Raw genomic sequence first — 12809 nt, 5'->3', positions numbered from 1 at the left:
GAAGTGTGGAAATGTGGAAAGTTATGATGCTTACAACATCAGGCTTATTGTTTATTCAAGAAATGCATTTCTCAATTCAAGAACACAAAGGAACTAAGTAATAAGTAGCATCATGTCATTATGGAGTATTGGTATGCCATATTGTGCCATGGTTGAGATGTTAGTTCTTCCCCAGTCAGTAGTAGTGACAGAGTAGAATTCAGTCAATGCAACAACTTAATCTCCCTTATTTCTGATATTGCTGCCATTTGTAAATAAGCATGATAATTCCTTTCTTCATCAATAACCAGTCCTACTTATGCCAATCCCATCTGTCACTTTCTCCTGATTGCTCACCTTCTGTCCCATAAATCATCACCATCATCATCATCATTATTATTATTATTTTATTGAATCTCCAAGGAGTCCAGATATTCATCATGGGAGACCGAAATTAACCATTATACACACAAATGCTATCATCCCTCTCCTTTAATCCATTGACCATCATCACCACCAATTTTGGCAATCCATTCCACTCACTCACTACTCTTCATGCACAAAATGGTCTGCACACTCCTACTAACCACACTCATACATAACTTCCACAAATGCCAATAAAATCCAACTGAAACTGTATGAAGAATGGCACATAACATCCTCTTGGGGTTAGTCCCTAAGGAAGATCACTCCCATCATCTTAAAAGGGTCCCCTTCACAGCATATCCACATCAACAAACTCCCATCCAAAATATTCGACAGACTCAAGGAACTGTCACTTTCCTCCAAGGCTACAGTCATCAGAATCATAGTTTTCTCAGCCTGTCAGTTTGTTGTAAATATCACAGACATCTCAGAAGAAAGGAACTGGCTGTACCACAGAAAACCTCTGAAATTTCTGGGATAATTTAGGCCACTAAGTTAACTTAAATGTCCTTCAGTTTCCCAGCATTAAAAGTGCAGTATCTCAGTAACTCTCCTTTTCAAATATTATTATTATTCTACGTTACTTCCATGGACCAGAGACCCATCGTGGGAGACCCAAACTAACTATTAGACACACAAAACCTATTGTGTCTATCCTCAACTCATTCATTGTCAGGGGAACTCACAACAAATTCTGGCAATCTATTCCACTCATTCACCACTCTCCATGCAAAAAATCTGCCCTCCACATTCCTACTAAACATACTCTTATAGACAAATAGAGAATTAGGGATCATCTATGGAAGTTACACAACTTCCATGGATGATCCCTAATTCTCTGATTACTTGTCATATATTGAAAAATTTCCTTTGCATCAGTTTTATAAATCCACTGTAATGTCGTAAAAGTTTCTATCATGCACCCTCTTTTCTGCCTATCAACTAAACTTTATAACTCACATCAACCTATCCTCATAGGGAGCCTCTGAATCTTCTTTACCACCTCCTCGTTACCAAGCAACCCAGGTAACCAAATCTGTGCACAGTAGTTAAGATGCAGCCAAATCATAGTATTATAAAAATGGATAATAACTTCCCTATCTTTATTTGTTAGCAGGTTTTTCACATCAAAATAATCCTCTGAGCAATTTTCCTACCTTTTGCAATATGCCCTCTGAGCGTTAATTCTCTGTCCACAATTATTCCCACGACCCTAGCCTCAACAATTTCCTTTAAACCAGTACCATCAATATGATACACCATAAGCAACCTTTTTTAACTCAAAGTGCATAATTAAATTTTGCAACATTGAATTGACAATCGTTATCCTTTGACCAACCAATTTATTTAAATCATCATGCAAGAAATCTACATCATCTTTATCTACTATTGCTCTTCCTAGTTTTGCAACATCATCAAAGAACTGAATATCCACTATTAAATCTTTTCCTATATCATTGATATACAAATTAAAGAGCAGTGGCCCTAGTTCAGAACCCTGAGGTACTCACTTGTCACCCTCATTCTCCTAGATTCCACTCCACCATATATATATATATATATATGCTACTCTTTGGTGTCTGTCTGTTAGCCACCTCCTTATCCATGCTACTAGTTTCATGTCCATTCCATTTGCTCCAACTTTTGTAATAGTTTTCCATATGACATTCTGTCACATGCCTTTGCAAAATCCAGCATTATGACAGTATAACCATTTCCTTTATCCAGTTCTCCTGTCACTTTATTATAAAATGTGAATAAATTACTAAGGCAGGACCTACATTTTACAAAGCTGTGCTGCCCCCTATAGAGTATTACGTCCCTATCCATCCAGTGTTGGATTTTACCTTTAACCAACATTTCCAATACTTTAATAACCATTCCTAATGTATTAATCGGTCTGTAGTTTGCCACTTTTATGTAATGGAACTATCTTACCCTCTTTCTACTTTTCTAGAACCCTGCCAGAGACTTAGTTCATCAGAGGCAATGCCAATTCTCTTGCACATTCATGCAGTACATGGGCATATATTGCAGGGCACCGTGGCTTAGTTGGTTAAAGCGCCTATCTAGTAAACAAGAGATGGTGGGTTCGAATCCCACCGGTGCCTGCATTTGTATTTGCCGGCAAAGTTTGGTCGATTGGTAGAGCCTCTGCTACTAATGGCTCAGTTAAGTAAGTTTGAGCGCGGTTAGTGGTTGGAAGGGGACCAATCGTGCGATGCTGTCGGCACACTCTCCCTCGATGAGTCTTTGGACTCTCTGGAGGTGTCAAAATAATAATAATAATAATAATATATCCAGTCTCACTGCTGTGTGTTCACTTTTTTTTTTTTTGATATTTCAAACACCTCCTGTTTATTTAACTCAATTCTGATATGCATCTCTGTCACATTAGCAACCTTGAAATTTCCACCTGGATAATACACGTTTGCAAAATGATCACTCAGCAACTGAACTATTTCTTTTGCCTCTATCACCTTCCTGCCATGAGCATTCTTTAAAATCATCCCACCATAATCATTTCTCCCTCTAACTTGCTATATAATGAAAAAATTCTTTTGGGTTTAGTTTGACCTGCTTAGCTAATTTTCTCTCATAATCTGATTTGGCCTTTTTTATCAGATTAGTCACCCATCTTGCTTGCACTTTATACTGCTTACAAGTATGCTGATCACCTTTTTTCTTTATATTCCATCAATAATGTTTTCTTTTCTTGAAATGATACTGTAGATTGACCTCCCAAGTATCCACCTTATCTGCTAATTTTTAGTCTTTAAGCTTCTTTTGTTTGGGATCACTGACTAAAAAAGTCCCAACTCTGAAATTGTCCCAGAGCAGTTCGTCCAGCTTTGCCAAATTCTACAATGCTACTTTCCTTGGGTACTGACATCACAAATGTCAGAGACAATAAAACCTAGTATGATCTCCTTTTCTACACTTTATGTCCCTGATCTAGGAACAAACAGAACCTAATTAAACATAGGGTATCCAATGAAGAAAGATTTGGTGTGAAGGATCACATGTGGAAACCTTCTAATAAACATCAGTTTCTGGAGACTCCACTTCACTAGAAACCTTTGTTGTAACTTTTGTCACAATATTTAAACAGTCACCCATATTTTCTTCGGGTGCCCAATTTCCCAAAGAATGCAGAGACAGCTATGTAGTAGCCTAAGCATTCTTCTCCTTATACAAGAAGATCCTCTTTTTAGTTTCCACCACTTTTCATTAATTGACAGAAATTCATTATCTTCATAGTTAATAAATTCAGATATCGCATATGGAAAGTGAGGAAAAAATAATATGCAAATCACATCAATCCTACATATATGTTGGATCTGCACTGGATAGTCATATTCAGTTGCAGCAGCTCATTACGATGCTTTCTATAGTTCAAAAATGAAAGTCTAGGTAAGATTGCATGGCGTAGACTACCCATCCTGTGCACAGTAAGAAATGGAGCCATTAAGGTTTACCTTTCTTGTATTATAATAACATTTGTCAGCTCTGATCTTGATGTCTTAGCACAGTGCTTCCCAAACTGTGGGCCGCAGCCCTCTTGGGGCCGTTAGTTTTGTTGTGGGGGGGGCCGTGAAATAATGAAAACAAACTTAAAATATTTTAAGACTAAGTGTGCCATTGTTGGATCCTACTTCGTCTTAATCTATACTCTGGATCCGACATGTTATTTACTACGGTGTTCTTAACCTAAAAATAGTTGCTAGTTGGTTTCTAATTCAAATATAGAGAAAATTTATATTTATAGACTGCGCCACTCTATATCTGAATTCGTTCAAGAATTGAAGAAAAATCAACCTTCAACTATCTCTCCTTATTTTATATACTGACCGAGTATATTTAACACTCCCGCTTTGGTTCGAATATTTTATGAATGGTGCAGTAAAAGAGATTCAGGCAAAATACAACATTAGATTAACAAAATAAACATTTAATTTTATAATCACAAATTATACACTTAAGATCAAAATACTAAATAAGTTATTATAAACACTTCAGCCTTTCTGATAATACTGTCATACAAATTCAGACAATGGTAAATCTGTTATCTCTAATACAGTCTTCTCACAGTTCCTTAAGTTCCAAATACAACAAAAATTGCAGTAATACCTCTTCACAAACAAACACTTTTAAATTTTACACTTCTTCTAATTTTCCGCGATAGTTACTATTAACATAAGGAAATTCTAGGATGAAACTAACACACTTCTCTGTATAGGAATATTAATGGTTGGAATATTCTTACTGATAATCTTCTATCTTCATCAACATATACACAAACACGTTTTATAACTGTAAACACTTTTAACAATAAACGGCACTCGTTGAAATAAATCTTCTAAGCATTAGCTGAATTAATTCACGGTCACAATATACATAATGAGACATTCTTGCATGAAGCACTACTGATCACTCATGAATTAAAGTAATACAATAATTCCTTAATTTTAGGTTTTATATGCACAGTTGTTCATCCCTCCAGCATTCAATTAATTCTTTAAGCACTATACTTCTAAATACAACTATCGTTAAACTTCAATTTTCACAGCCTCTACTTATTCTCTATACTTCAAGTACACTATACTTCAAGGGTTCGTATGTCCTTGAAAGGTCGGTGCTGAAACTAAATCTCAACTCAAGTGTCTCTCGTCTATTTAATAGTCTCTCAGCTTTTTTCCATAGCTATAATTGATATTCTACAACTTATTAGCTAACTGCCTCTCGACTAGTAGACTTTATTTAGCTGCTTGAGTGACTTGCCGACTCGCTATTATCGCACTGTGATTCCGGAATGCCTAATGCCCGATTCCAACCTAATGCCAATCTCTCTCTAATAAATCTCTAATCTCCTAATTAATTAATAATCCCAGCGTTTGTCACTTTTATATCCGTTTTTCCCGCCTAAATTCTTCTCGTGATTTCTTTCTCAACTCTTTTTAATAAACTTCACGTGGTATTCCAAAACATGCTTGCTCACTTACATACGTTTCCATGACAACAAAAAAAAATATAATAAAATTGAGCTATTACATAACGTTAAACTTTACAAACAGGAATAAATAGAGAATATTTACATTTCAAACAATGCACAGTTAAATTATCAAATACAAGTTCTTATAATATTAACATAGTAATAATTAAAATAGCTTAATAATATTTAATACAGTCTTATCACTATTAATACATATATCTTTGATTAAATAATTAGATATTAGACAAAATTAAAGTAGTTATATGAATATTAATTTGTAAAATAAGTTATTTACATTAAATAATGTTTACAAGTCTAGCCTTTGTGATGGAAGATCATGTTGGATTCTGAAGCAAATAATAATTACTCTAATCTCTGCATAATCAGAATCCAACACCATGTCAAATGTGTATGTAATATTTGCATTTGATTTTTGCAGTATTCGCTGTGTATGTTTTGTATTGAATATAAATATAATAAATTATAATAATATATGTCTGTATTAAGATTTATTTATTTATTTTTTTGGATGGGGGCTGTGAAATATATTAATTTTTCGAAAGGGGCCTTTACAACTATAAGTTTGGGAAGCACTGTCAGCAAACAAACAAACATCACTTTCATTGCTCATCAGTTCTCCTTTGTTCCTTGGTCTTCCACAGGGAGGACTTGGAAGCAGTTTACTTAATGAAACCATTCCTCTTCATCATTTGACTAGCCTTGTAGTGCTCAAATATTTTCATCTTTTCTATAATGAATCTTTATATACATATATATATATATATATACTGGGGGGGCTATGCCCCCCTGGTGTCTACAGCACCCAACTTCCCCGTGTTCCGGACTGGTAAGCCAGTTCTCCTTGAATTCTGATGACTCGAATTTTGAAGACTCAACAGTCAGGGTTGCCCCTGAGTTTCAAAATGTGACATAAAAAGGCTTATCATTTTATATATATAGGGTAGATATATATATATATATTTTTTTTAAAAGAAATCTTTTGAATATTTTCTATGAAGATCTTTTATAGTGAATGGTTGATTGCCTTACTTTTGTTCAGTGGGATGAAGACAGCACTGTCAGCTATGATGCTATGAAATAACACCTCTCTTTTCTTTCTCACAGAAAAGATAGAAATTTTGCTCATGTATGGGACAATATTTACTGCATTGTTTACTACCACAGAAAAATTTGTTTTAATTTTTAAAAGGAAATTTATGTACTTATAATACATAAAAGGTGTTTGGTTGGAAAAAAAACCCTGAGGTCAAACCCTGGTCTAGGATGCAAAAAAAGCTTTATACAAATATGCTCATCTTAAGGTAAGTTAGATGGTCACATAAGGAAATATCTGGGTTTTCCGTACTGGTAACTACTTTTGCATCTCTCAGTGCTTGCAAATCAGCTAGAGGAACACTGACCTTAGGAACTTCAGCTGTAATTGAAAACTGCAACATCATCATGTGGTATATAGTTTAATTTTATAAAATATCTTGTGTGTGTATCCTGTGTTCAATTTGATTAATTTGGATAGAATGTATAATTGCTGGGGATTATGAATAATCACCTAATATTTTGGAGAATATGATGACTAAAACCAAAAAGCTTACTACTTATGAAAATCACCAGTGATTATGCATAATTTCTAGTCATAACTGATTAATATCATAAATATAATCCAGATATGATAAATATAAAAATTTAATTAATCATAAAATAGCATGAAATTTAAGATGAACTTATTTAATTCTATCCAAGTAAGATAAAAGTATGAAGGCAAATTTAATAAGTAATTATTTGATAATTTTTTTAATTATTATTATTATTGTTATTACACCCTCCGTGGAGTTTGCATATTCATCGTGGGAGATTCATTCAACTGACAACATATTTATCATATAGAATCTTAAAAACCTTAACACTCCTTGCATTAACAACAAACTCTGGTAAGGCATTCCCTTCACTGACAATTCTCCATGTAAAAAATCTACTCCTCACACCCTTCCTCACAACACTTTTATTGGAGAATATATTTATGACTGTAAATTTTGATAAATTCAAAATGATTAACCATGTTCTCCAATACATTTAACTATTCATAATTTCCAGTGATTATGCATAATCTTATTTATCAAATTCTCCATAACACATGCATATATATATATATAATCATGCAACTGTTCATGAAATACATAATGTTTGTTTTAAAATTTAGCTTTTGCTCCTCAACTATGATTATTTGGATGACCCTCCTCATCATGATTTTCTTGATTTAGAAGTATCAAATCCAGCAAAGGAGAAAGTAAGTATATTTCTTGAAACTTCAATGTTCAATTCCTGAAAAAAATAGAGAAAAAAACTAGATGAATTATTAATTTAGAATTATTATTAAACTAGATGAAATTAATAAATAATTAAATTAGTTAAATTAGATTGCTGTTAAAAATATTTTGCATTTTCTCCATGAGCATCCTATTAAGATATTTATGTTCACCTTTAGTGATTTCTTAGTCCACAGATTCAGAATTACATTCCAATTTCTTTTAACCGAGAAAGCAGTTAAACAGGAGGCTATAAGGTTTTTTTTTATACTCTTACGGTTCATGTTTTGATCAACATGAAAGAAAATTCTAGCCATAAACTGTGGGTTGCAATTATGATTAGCAGCAACCAACATAGCCACTCAAAATCATCCAATGATGAGAAAAAGAATTGATTTTGCAGTGATTTTAATTAAAAGTTGTTTTATGCAGTTATTATTATTATTATCCTAAGACCCCCTATTATTATTATTATCTAAGACTCACGTAGGAGGTACCTTTTTCATAAACACAATTCATCATATCGAACCTAAAACACATTCACTTTCTCTATTCATACTCTCTCAGATACCACATTCCAATTATTCACAACTCTCCATACAAAATATCTCTTTCTAACTCCCTTCATCACACCCTCCTTATACAGCTTCCAGAGATGACCTCTGGTTTTCTCTCTCCCATCTCTCACCATTTTATGAAAAACCTCTTCAACATTAATCTTATAACAATCCCTCACCAACTTGTCCATCTCTATCATATCACTCCTATCCAACTAGACTCTGTAAATTGCTTCTTCTTCTCAACCTTCTCATCTTTTCTTCATATTCAACATTCCAGACACCAGAAACTATCTTAATCAATTGCTTCTGGATCCTTTCCAATATTCCTTCATCCTTTTGAAAACCAGGTGAACAAATCTGTGCATAGTAGTTCATATGTGGCCTAATCAGTGGCTTTATACAGTGGAATGATAATCTCCTTACTTCTACAAGTCAGTGTCCACTGCATCATTGCCAGAATTCATTGTGTTGTCTTTACAATTTTGGCAATGTCTCTTCTAAATTTTTATATCCTTATCTGCCAGCAACCCCAAGATCTTTTATTTCCTCCACATCAAACAATATATCCCCACCAAGAGTAAATTCTACATCTATCTTTGTTTGACAAATTTTCAAATCTTACATTTCACAACATTGAACTGGCATTCCTGTTCTGTGCCTACACATGTGCTCTACTTCCCATCTTTGCATCATTTGCAAACAACTGAATATCCCTATTCATATCTTCCCCAATATCATTAACATATGTGTTAAACAGCAGTTCCCCTAAAACAGACTCCTGAGGCACACCACTAGTGACTTTCCTCTTCCAGATTCTTGCTTGCCCATACATAACTTGCTGATACCTGTTAGATTGCAAGTCCCCAATCCAAAGGGCTAGTCTAATAACCAACCACATATGCTCCAATATGACTATCAAATTATCATGTGGTAACTAACAAAAGGCTGTGTAAAAATCAAGTATACTGCTGTGTATCCATCTCTTGTCCAATGCAGCTGTCACTTTATTGTAATAAATAAGTATATCACTAAAATATGACTTCCCTTTAGCAAATATGTGCTGTCCATCAAAGATAATCACATCCATGCTGATATTTCATCCAACCCTATTGTCAAATTTCAATTCATTTTATGACAGATCTTGTATCTCAGTTTCTTCATTAATTGTAGAAATGACAGTGAGCACCATGTTGCATATACTAGGTTGACAGATCTTAGTAAAATGAACAATTAGTTGAACCAGCTCTTCTGCATCTGCCATCCACATATCATCTAAATTCAGTAGTGTTATTCTTCCACATTCATTCTTTCATTTACTTGCAACAGGAATAGAATTAATTCTTTTGGGCCGACTTTAGCTTGCAGAGCAGGTACAACTTTGTTAGTACAACAGCTTTGTTGTACTAATAAAGCTTACTCATGTATAGCTTTGTTAGTACAACAGGCAGCATCTGTGTAACTCTTCTGGCCTGTACCTTATAATTTTCATAGTCAACATCATTCTTATGTACATGGTATTCCTTCCAAATCATCTTTATTTTTCTTAAGAATCTCTTGCTTAATGATATTGCACATCCATTTCACTCCCATTCTATTTATTCTTTGAAGGCTAGAAATACATTCCGATATTAAGCTTTTTTTTTTTCATGTACTGCCAATATTGTTCCAATCTAGCAATGAATATCATGTGACCAAACTTAGTATTTTGTTTAGTGTTTCACATTTTTCTGCTTTGTAGTTTAACATGTAACCTTTTCTGAATGGAACATCTATATATTTAGCCACTGTCTCCTCTTTAAAAGATATATCATCATCATCAAATTCCTGACAACATGTACCCTCAAGGGATGTACAGAATATGATAGTACTACATGAAAAAGTTACATCATTACTAACTTCCTATCTACAATTTTCCTCCAAATCAGACTGTTACTTGTCAAGACTCCGACATTATCAGATCTTATATTTCTATCATCTAAGGCACTTTGTACCATATCAATCCACCTATATCTTGGTCTTCCTCTGAGTCGTTTTGCTGCCAACCTGGCAGAGAACACTTGTTTTGCTAATCTTTCCTCGCCCATTCTGTTTAAGTGACAATACCACCTGAGATTAGCTCTGCAAATGCATTTCTGCATGCTGACAATGTCAAGTTCTTTCCTAATATCCTTGTTTTTAATATGATATTGCCATTGATGCCATCTGTCACACCACTAATCTTTCGCAGGACTCTCGTATCTGCAGTCTCTAGTCTTTGGTCAAGGGTTTTACTTCTGACCCAGCTCTCAGATCCATAAGTTAAAACTGGTTTGAACACTGTCTTGTATATAGCTAATTTAGTGTTCAGACTAATTTCTCTCTTATTCCATATAAATTTATTCAGTTGACTTCCTACCATACCAGCTTTGTTGATTCTGTTATTCTATTTCCATATTTAATTTACCATCTTCAGTAAAAATCGTGCATAAATGTTTTACTTGCTCCACAGGTTCCCCGTTCACAACACAGTTGACATTTTCAACAATTCTACCTATTTTCATTGTCTTTGCCTTTTTTAATGCTGACCTTCATACCATATCTATTACAACAGTTATTCAATTTAGTCAGAGAATCTTGCAAACTTGGAGCAGATTTATTTAGAAGTATGACATCGTCCGCATAAAGCAAAGAGCTGACATTAACATCTCCAATTCTGATATCATATTTAATATCATTTTCCTTCATAATGTGATCCATATAGATAATGAATAACAGAGGGGATAATGTACATCTTTGTCTCACACCAGATTTAACATTAAACCATCTTCCTATACTTCTTCAATTCTAACTGCTGAGTTACAACTCAAATAAAGACTAAATATCGCTTGATATAATGCCCCATTGACACCATATAACTGCAGCGTATTGAATAGCTTCTCTCTTGGCACCTTGTCATATGCCTTTTCAAGATCGACAAAACTTAAATACAGATCTCTGTTATATTCCCGTGCTGCTTTCTCAGCTATTTCTCGTAAAGTGAAGATCTGATCCTGACAGCCTCTATTTGGCCTGAATCCAGCTTGTTCTTCACCAAGCTTTTCTTCCACAATTCTTCTCAACTGTTTCTCAAGTATACTTGCATAGATCTTGCTAGGAACACTCAGTAGGGAAATACCTCTGTAATTCTCACATTCAATTTTATTTCCCTTTTTATATATGGGTACTATTAAAGCTCTACTCCAATCATCAGGAATTCATCCCTCTGTCCAGGCTTTCTGAACTATGCAGTGCATTCACTGTAAGACTTTTATACCACTATATTTCAGCATTTCTGGTCGAATATCATCTACTCCTGCTGCCTTTTCACATTTCAAGCCTTTGATAGCTTTTTCTACTTCAAGTATGGATATGTAGTCCTGACTGTATGCCTGTTCAGTGTTTTTTTACCACTGTGCTATTACTGCTTGTTTCATTTAGCATTTTATCAATATGATTACTCCATACTTCAAGGATATCTTTTTCTCCTGTTTTCATGTCACCTTTATCATCTCTAATTCCTTTTACAGCACTTTCTTCAACAATATCGAGAATATCTTACCACCTTCTTGATATTTATTTTCTATGTTCTTGCCAAAGTCCTCCCATGAGTTTTGTTTAGCTAGTTTTACACAGTGTTTTGCTTTCTTACATTTGTCTCTGTATTCTCTAAGAGCACAAGCTGACTTATTTGTCAGGAACTTTTGATATGCTTTCTTCTTTTCCTTCACTGCCTCTTTAACTTCCTAGTTAAAGAGGCAGTGAAGTTAAGGATAGAAAAATCAGAACTCCACCATGGATTTCTGATTTTTCTATCCTTGCAGACAACCTCACCACATGCCTCTCTGGCTGAATCAATCAGGGTTTTCTTCAAGTCTTGCCACTGAATCTCCAAGGTTTGGTTCCTGTTCTCAAACTTCATTCTTTATTAAAACACTTAAGGAATAGAACAACGTAGTTAGGAATATAAATTAAATTAAACTTTAATAAATATTTTCTGATATTTCGTCAATGTCACATTGCCATTTTCTAAAGGAACTTACATAAAAAAGTTACGTGCAACGTAGGCACTATAACACAGAAACTGGGAATGAAAAGATGAAGCTATTGTTCTCCTACATATTCCTAACTACGTTGTTCTATTCCTTAAGTGTTTTAATAATGCATAACCAACGTATAAGCCTGTCTACGAGAATCAAACTTCATTCTGTCAATTGCTTTCTCTAAAGCAGTGCTTCCCAAAGTGTGGGCCATGCCCCCCCCCCCCCTTGGGAGCTGTAGGTTTTCTTGAGGGGAGGGCCGTGAAATAATGAAAACAAATTTAAAATCTTTTAAGACTAAGTAGATTTCTTTTATCTTAAAAGAAACCTTATTTAATTTTTATTATTTGTTATTTCTTTTTTTTTTTTTAATATTTTAATGGAAAAAATCACACATGGTGTTGGTTCACAAATTTTGCTTCTTGCGTATTTCGGCACTTAATGAATATTAGTAAATATATGCTTATTCATATAA

General features: G+C 34.2%; 1 non-coding gene across 1 annotated transcript; it reads left to right on the top strand.

Annotated features, from left to right (window-relative positions):
- The first annotated feature begins 2442 nt into the window (after positions 1-2442).
- Positions 2443-2516, top strand: TRNAT-AGU (transfer RNA threonine (anticodon AGU)). Its single transcript has one exon. It is a non-coding gene; the product is annotated as a tRNA-Thr (tRNA).
- The last annotated feature ends 10293 nt before the right edge of the window (positions 2517-12809 follow it).

This window comes from Typopeltis vanoorti, chromosome 5, assembly GCF_054136105.1.
Source record: "Typopeltis vanoorti isolate ZY-2024b chromosome 5, IOZ_Tvanoo_1.0, whole genome shotgun sequence".
Classification (NCBI taxonomy): Eukaryota; Metazoa; Arthropoda; class Arachnida; order Uropygi; family Thelyphonidae; genus Typopeltis; species Typopeltis vanoorti.
This window is presented reverse-complemented; position numbering and strand designations above follow the sequence as displayed.